We start from the raw sequence: 9,000 nt of genomic DNA on the forward strand, positions 1-9,000 counted from the left end.
GTGGAAAGTACTTTGCGATAGACTAACGTCCTATCCAAAGGATAGCAAGCAATTGCTATTGTCCGTTTGACGTTATAGAAACCGGGATAAACTCCGACTCCATGGGCTGAATAGCTCTGAAGGACTACAAAAATGTGGGACTTGCTCAATACGAAATGAAAATTTGACGATGAGCATAATGAATCTATTGAAATGTGCTATGTAACTGTAATTTTTACTTTGTTTTTTTTTTTTTTGGGGGGGGGGGGGGGGGGGGTATTCAAACGCTTATGCAATCAACCGCTCTCTTTAATCAGCGGCGGGCGATAGTCCTTCAGAGCCATTAGGCCCATGAAACCGCGTTTATTATAGCTTGAAATGGACAATAGCAATTCCTTGCTACTCTTTGGATAGGACACTTGTCTATTGCAAAGTTCTTTCCACCAGATCTAACAGACCCAGCCACCCAATCACTGCTGGGTGGATTGATGGTCGGAGTAAAGTCTTGGTCCTTTTGTGTGTGAAGTTAAAGCTAAAGCTCTGCCGACTGAGCTATTGGGAGCCCAACGGTGGGCAGTAATCAAACCAAATATGTACTGAATGATGCTGATATACCACATTGGCTGATGAATATCCAGATTGACAAAGATGTGTACATGTACATGTTTTGGAAGCAGAACAGCATTATATATGCCTCTGGGTGGGGTTCCTGATTTCCCATAGTGGGCAGGGAGGTACTTACTGTGTCTTCTATTCCCCTACATCTGTTTTCCAACATGCTTTCTGTCTTTGTCTTGGAATGAGATTATTTGGTTTTGTCGTGGTCCTGACCGGATGCCCTGGCTGAGAAGGAAACAGTCAAATGTATAGGTAATTTTGGGAGATGATATTTTTTTCCTTGTAAATCATCTCTCTGTTATGCACTGTATTATGTTTTGTTTACATATTACATGATTTTTAAACATTTGAGTGTATCCCTCTTAGTGGGAACCTGTGCTTGTGTCTGGATGAGACTTTTAGTGATTTCAAACTAAGTACTTTGATAGTGTGGTCTTTCTTATTTGAACAATTCCCCTTTGTCTTATCTTTTCTTGGGTGCTTTAATTGTAATTCTAGAACTTTTTACTATCCCATTTTCTTCCTTTTTACTGGCACTGATATGACCTTAATGTGTTGCAAGTGCTGTAAAACCCTTAAAAACACACAACAGCATGTCTATGTTGTGGAGGATGGTCTGTTGCGATCCAATGGAAATTGTTTAAAGCAATCGGTTATCCAAAAGTTTAGCTCCAATGATTATGGAGGAGATGTATAAAGATTTACTCACTATTGTCAATCAAGTAGAGGCTTGACAACAGGAAGCAGCTTGTATATATGGTAATATAATGTAGAAATAGTTTTGCTCAATGATCTATGTTGAATTTGTATGATAAATATTTGTAACTTGTATTATAACTCATATATATATATATATATATATATATATATATATATATATATATATATATATATATATATATATATATATGTAATTTTTGGGTGGGGCTCCTGACCTCCCGTATTGGGCAGGGAATTACTTATTGTGTCTCTATCCCCCTATATCTGTTTCCCAACTTGCCTTCTGTCTTTGACTTGGATGAAGTCAGTCAAATGTATAATTAGAGTTTTGGGAGATGATATTTTTTCTTGTAAATCATCTCGCTGTTATGCATTGTATTACTTTTTGTGTTGTAAACATTTGAGTGTATTCCTCTTAGTGGGGACCTGCGCTTGTGTCTGGATGAGACTTTAAGGTGAGCTCAAATTAAGTACACTGATGGTGTGCTCTTGGAATCTACATCTATTTCCTATTTGAATCAATTCCCATGTGTCTTACTTTTTCTTGGATGCTTTAATTTTTATTCTTAAACTTTTTACTATCCCATTTTCTTCCTTTTTACTGGCGCTAATATGACCTTAACTCTCTCCTTACCTGCCATTTTCAGGATTTTCCCCAAAACTTTACACCCAAATAACACAAAAATATTTTTTTTTTATCACTCGGACACAATAGCATTAAGTTCTTGTGATAAATAATTTCTTTAGCAAAACCTTCTCTACAATACACTGTTCATTTTCTTTAAATTTTATAATGTACAAGAGAAATTTGAATAAGAAAAATGTTGGTTATACAATAACGAATGTGAAGATTTTTCTATAGTTGGTAAGGAGAGGGTTATTGTGTTGCAAGCGCCGTCAAACCCCAAAAACAAACTAACAAACAAGTATTTGACCTTGGATGGAGTCTTTTGACTTCCCACGGTGGGCAGGCAAATCATTATTGCTGTGTCTTCTATCCCCTTATACTTCTTTTTCCAGATCACTTCCTGTCTTTGTCTTGGAATGGGATTGCTTGCTTTTGTCATGGCCCTGGCTGGAGTCCTTGGCTGAGGGTTAAACATACAGAGAAATGTATAGTATTCGTATTATCAAAATTTACCCACTATAGCCTATTAAGTTGAGGTTTGACAACAGGAAGCAACATGATGTATATGATAATACATAGAAATAGTTTTGCTCGGTCATCTTTGTTGAATTCGTTTGATAAATATTTGTAACATATAACACGCATAATTTTGTATACTATTTAAAAAAATTAATTTAGATATCTCTTCATATTTTTACACATACCACCAAGTATTTGATCAACATTGTTCATAAACAACATTGTTTGTGGTGGTTGGAGTGAGAGACTGGAGTGGGAAGGTTTTCCTCCTTTGCTGGAAGCTTCTAAAATCACCCTGTGCAAGTCCTTCAATCCCTTTATATCTAATACTACTAGTTATAATCATATTAATAATAATAATAATAATAATAATAATAATAATAATAATAATAATAATAATAATAATAATAATAATAATAATAATAATAATAATAATAATAATAATAATAAATACACATTTATATAGAGCTTATTCCGAAGCTTCGAAGCGCTTCACATTGACCAAAAAACATTACATACTGCAGATTCAGACACACAAACACAAGCTCACAAGCATTCAATCACACACACACACACACACACACACACATATCCATATACACACTGTACATACATATATTATTACATTCATATATATATATATATATATATATATATATATATATTATATATATATATATATATATATATATATATATATATATATATTGGAACACATTTAGAAAAGAAGAACAGAAAATTTGAGACATCCAAGAGGTGTTGACTTTAAGCAGAAGTTGATTTTAAGAATGTTGACGTTATGCAGATTCCACTGTAATCGTTTGACTGGTGGGTCTTCATCGTAATCTCAAGCTAGACATAAGGATAAACTGTTCTTAGATCTAGCTCTGTTATCCCTTTTGTAGTTGTTGTTGTTGTTGCTACGTGCACTATCAAGGGACCTGCCATTTTAATTCATGTATAATATGAAACATTAACTTTCTTTTTCTTTTGCCAAATTTTACCACTAATTTGACACCCTCACCCATTTCCGATTCATTTTTTAAATATACCTCATTTAAAAAAAAGTTATATTGTGGTTGTTTTTGTTGTTGTTATTATTATTATTATTATTATTATTATTATTAGTAGTAGTAGTAGTAGTAGTAGTAGTAGTAGTAGTAGTAGTAGTAGTAGTAGTAGTAGTAGTAGTATTAGTATTAGTATTAGTATTATTATTATTAGTATTATTAGTATTATTATTGTTTATGAAAACTATTTACTTCAACTAATGCTTTATATATCAATCATTGAAATTCGTCGTTGATATGATTAGAGTGTAAGGCTTTCTTACATCACGACATACCCTGCCATTTTGCCCATTATGTATTTACCCACTTGTTCATTTATTTCTATCCGTGCTTTGTTGAATATGTTGAATGGAGTTTAATTGAAGTTAATTGTTGACAGGGTTAATGGCTAGTGATTGAGGTCCCGTAAGTGTTGTTTTAAACGAAGTCCACTGTAGTATACGAACTCTTGCTGTTGTTGTTATTGTCGTTTGTTGTTGTATTGAAATCCAGCTGTGATATTTTCTATGCAATCATTCCACATATTCTATTTTGATGAAATGTACAAGAAAAACACAAAAGAGCTCTACCAAATATGCAAAGGACAATCATGTTCCTTTTTTTTTTTTTTGGTTTCTTTTGTGTGATTGTATGGATATATATTATTTAATAAATAAATTTTTATTTCAAATTTATACACATTTACATTATAGATCCAGTCATCTCGAGGGGTCAAGCCCTCGGGTCTCAAGATCTTTATTTATTGAATCTTAAGATTTTTCAACTGCCAACTTATCTCTCATTTCTTCGTGTCTGATTTGATCTTAAAGTGTCACAAAATTATGCTTAACTCATCATGAAATAAACAAGCAAAAAAAAAAAAAGATAATAAAAAGGGAAAAAAACAAACATCATGTGCACTGAAAACAGAAAACAACGATGGACGGAAATGTTTGCACATATAAAGTTAATAAAGAAGCACGTATTAAGTTAATTAAGAACTCAAGAGCTTTGATAAGTAAATTGTTGTGAGTATTTGAGTATTTTCCTGCAGTTGGTTTGAATTTATCCTTGAAATGAGGAGAATGTTGGCAGGTCTGGACTGCTGGAGTCTTCATTGGAAATTCACCTTTGCTATCTCTTCCATCTCTCCTAATCCTTGTCTTTTCCAATGAACTGGGTTGGGTTCCTGACCTCCAATAGTGGGCATGGGAGGCACTTAAAAAAAAGTGTCTTCTACCCCCCTATATCTGTTTTCAAACTTGCTGTCTGTCTTTCGTCTTGGAATGAGATTACTTGGTTTTGCCCTGGCCCTGGGCGGATACCCTGGCTGAGAGGGACACGGTCAAATGTATGGTTAATTTTGGGAGATATTTTTTTTCATTGTAAGTCATCTCCCTTTTATGCACTGTAGTATACTTTGTTTACATATTATATATGATTTGTAAACATTTGAGTGTATTCCTCTTAGTGGGGACCTGTGTTTGTGTCTGGATGAGACTTTTAGGTGATCTCAAACTAAGTGCTTTGATAATGTGCTCTTGAAATCTACATCTGTTTCCTATTTGAACCAATTCCCCTTTGTCTTACCCTTTCTTGGGTGCTTTAATTATAATTCCAGAACTTTTTACTATCCCATTTTCTTCCTTTTTACTGGCGCTGATATAACCATAATGTGTTGCAAGCGCCGTAAAACCTTTAAAAACAAACAAAACAAAACAAAATTAATCCATTGTTCATTCCATGGACATGCTTTGTTCAGTTTATTTTCATTGTTTGCCCTCCCAAAAAGATGTACTCAATGTTGTACTTTGTCAGTATTAATCATGTGATTTTTAATGTTTAAATTATGTATGTATACAAAAACATTTGTACATTCGCTAACTGGGTGGGGTTCCTGACCTCCCATAGTGGGCAGGGAGGTACTTACTGTGTCTTCTATCCCCCTAAATCTGTTTTCCAACTAGTTTTCTGTCTTTGTCTTGGAATGAGATAACTTGGTTTTATCCTGGCCCTGACCGGATACCCTTGGTGAGAGGGAAACAGTCCAATGAAAAAATGTGCAGTTTTGGGAGATGATATTTTTTTCCTTGTATATCATCTCTCTGTTATGCATTGTATTACGTTTTGTTTACATTTACATATTATATATGATTTGTAAACATTTGAGTGTATTCCTCTTAGTGGGGACCTGTGCTTGTGACTGGATAAAACTTTTAGGTGATCTCAAACTAAGTATTTTGATAGTGTGCTCTTGGAATCTACATATGTTCCCTATTTGATCCAATTCTCCTTTGTTTTACTTTTTGCTTAAATCGTAATTCTAGAACTTTTTACTATCCCATTTTCTACCTTTTTACTGGCGCTGATATGACCTTGTGTTGCAAGCACCGTAAAAACAAAACAGTACCTTTGCTAAAGCTTTTTTTTGTACCACATAATAAGAATAAACAGTCAATCCTGTGAATTGATTATAAAATATCTAAACGTGAGCTTTTATATAGAGCAATATCCACTTAATGTGCCCAAAGAGCTTTACAAGGGGCCCCTTAAAAACAAACAACAAATTGTCATGCTTTGTAAGCATTTGAATGTATTCCTCTTGTTGGATCCTCTGCTTGTGTCTGGAAGAGACCTTTAAGTGATTTCAAACTAAGTACACTGATTGTGTGCTCTTGGATTTTATATGATCCATCTTTGAAGCATTGCCTTTGTCTTACTTATTCTCGCGTGCTTTTAATAAATCTAGACTTTTGTGACTATCCCATTTTCTGTCTTTTTACTGGCACTGAAATGACCTAAATACGTGACAAGCGCCATAAAACAGATATAACATCAAGTTAGAGTTGAAAGGCCTGTACGGGTCAGTTAACATTTGAGCCATTCATATGTTTGTTTTTTTCAAGAGAGATTGTTTTGTTTGTTTTTAAGGGTTTTACGGCGCTTGCAACACATTTAGGTCATATCAGCGCCAGTAAAAAGGAAGAAAATAGGGTTGTAAAAAGTTCTAGAATTACAATTAAAACACCCAAGAAAAGGTAAGACAAAGGGATATTGGTTCAATTAGAAAACAGATGTAGATTCCAAGAGCACACTATTAAAGTACTTAAGTTTGAGATCACCTAAAAGTTTCATCCAGACACAAGCACAGGTCCCGACTAGGGGAAATACACTCAAATGTTTACAAATCATGTAAAATATGTAAACAAAACATGATAGAGTGCATAACAGAGAGATGATTTACAAGGAAAAAAATATCACCTCCCAAAACTACCTATATATTTGACTGTTTCCCTCTCAGCAAGGGTATCCGGCCAGGGCTCAGACAAAACCAAATCTCATTCACATTCCAAGACAAATACAGAAAGCAAGTTGGAAAACAGATATAGGGGGATACTTCCCTGCCCACTATGGGAGTTCAGGAACCCCACCCAGTTTTCAAGAGAGAAACTTGAACTTTTCTATAATGCAATATCCAATAAATTTGCTCAATGCTCTTGACAAGGGGTCTCAAGCCAACAGCAATACTTTCATGTGGGACAAGGCATGATGCCTGTAAGGCGCTAATACAATTTTGTTTGTTTTTTTAATTTTTTATGACAAAGCATTTTTAGCATTGTACTTGGCACTTAGTGTCGCAAACACTGAAAAATATCTAAGTGGTGGGTGGGATTACTTAAGGGTGGGGAAGGTTTCTCCTCCATCCCCCCTGGGTGGGGATCCTGACCTCCCATAGTGGGCAGGGAGGTACATGCTGTGTCTTCTATCTCCCCATACCCTTTTTCCAATTGTTTCCTGTCATTGTCTTGGGATGAGATTACTTAGTTTTGTCCTGATCCTTGCCGGAGTTCCTTGGCTGGGAGGGAAACAGTCGAATGTATAGTTATAGTTTTGGGAGATTATATTTTTTCCCTTGTAAATCATCTCTCTGTTATGCATTGTATTATGTTTAGTTTACATATTATATTATATGATTGGTAAACATTTGAGTTTATTCCTCTTAGTTGGGACCTGTGCTTGTGTCTGGATGAGACTTTTAGGTGATCTCAAACTAAGTACTTTGACGGTGTGCTCTTGGAATCTACATCTGTTCCTTATTTGAACCAATTCCCCTTTGTCTTACCTTTTCTTTTGTGCTTTAATTGTAATTCTAGAACTCTATCCCATTTTCTTCCTTTTTACTGGCGCTGATATGACCTTAATGTGTTGCAAGCGCCGTAAAACCCTTAAAAACAAACAAACAAACAAACCTCCATCCCCCTTTATAAAAAAAGCTAACGCTAGCATTTATTTTGCGCAATATCCACTAAACGTGCTCAAAGTGCTTTTACAAGGAGTCCTCAGCCAACAACAACACTTAACATGTAGGAGGAGACATGACATATATTAATGGTAGGCGATATTACAAGTTTCTTTCTGTTAAAAAAAAACAAAACAAAAAACAACACTGTTCACTGAGAGCAAATTAATAGGATAGATATATCAATTTGTGAGGGATGATATTTTTTCTTGTATCATAATAACAGTACTTAAATTATTCAAAAATGTAGATATTAAAGATAGTAGCATATTTTTATTCTCACTAATTAAGCACAACTATGATTTTTATGGAAAATGGAAGAGAGAAAATAAAGAAATATTAATAAACCTTATTCTATAGAAAACAATAACATCTCGGTTGTTTTGTTTTTGTATTACGTTTTTTTTGGGGGGAGGGGGTTCAACATTATAGTAACCAGGATAAACTCTGGCTCTCCAGTCACGGTCTTGATAATAAAAGTCTCAAGAATGACCTCTACAATACACAATAGAAATGAGGAGATCAGTGAGATGCTCAAAATACTAAACCATTACATGAAAGACACACTATACAAAAAGTCAAAGTCCTCTTTAAGGCTCGTCATAGACTGACAATGATCTCAATTTTGATCGCCTTATCCCAAACAAAAGAAAACGACACTCATACCAGGTCCCGCAGTCACGAGTTAATGCTCATCTCAACTAGTTTTTTTTTTTTCAAAGTGATACTAGGCTGCTAAAAGCTGTGGACTGTAAAAAGTAATAAACAAAAGTGAATATAACAGCTTCAAAAAAGAACCAACCAAACATCCCGACAGATCTCTGTCGCCTATCTGAAATTTAGTAATGCATTTATATCTTTGTTTTTTGTTGTTGGCTGAAGAAGGGTTTTGAGCCCAAAACGTTCCGTGTTTGGTATTTTGTTCTTTTTTTGAAGCTGGTAAATTCATTTTTGTTTACTAGTTTATTTCCAAGAACCATCCGAATATGGAATTCTCTGCCTGAAAATATTTAAAAAATCAATGGGCAAATTGAATTTGACCGAGATATTAATAAAATCAAAATAAAAGCCTGGGCATATCCATTTGTCCTCACCATACTCACAGTCGTGATTATCTTCGATGCACAGAGTTGCGACTTAATGACAAGACAAGACAAGACAAGACCCCCATGCCAAAAAAAAAAAAA

General features: G+C 34.6%; 1 protein-coding gene across 3 annotated transcripts in view; it reads right to left on the reverse strand.

Moving 5' to 3' along the window:
* The window catches only part of LOC144975196 (actin-related protein 8-like), a 407,315-nt gene that overhangs the window by 47,207 nt on the left and 351,108 nt on the right, over nt 1-9,000 (reverse strand). The gene's annotated exons all lie outside the window — the stretch shown is intronic.

This window comes from Berghia stephanieae, chromosome 6 (genome assembly GCF_034508935.2).
Source record: "Berghia stephanieae isolate SIO BIC M18660-M18661 chromosome 6, UCSD_Bste_1.3, whole genome shotgun sequence".
Taxonomy (NCBI): domain Eukaryota; kingdom Metazoa; phylum Mollusca; class Gastropoda; order Nudibranchia; family Aeolidiidae; genus Berghia; species Berghia stephanieae.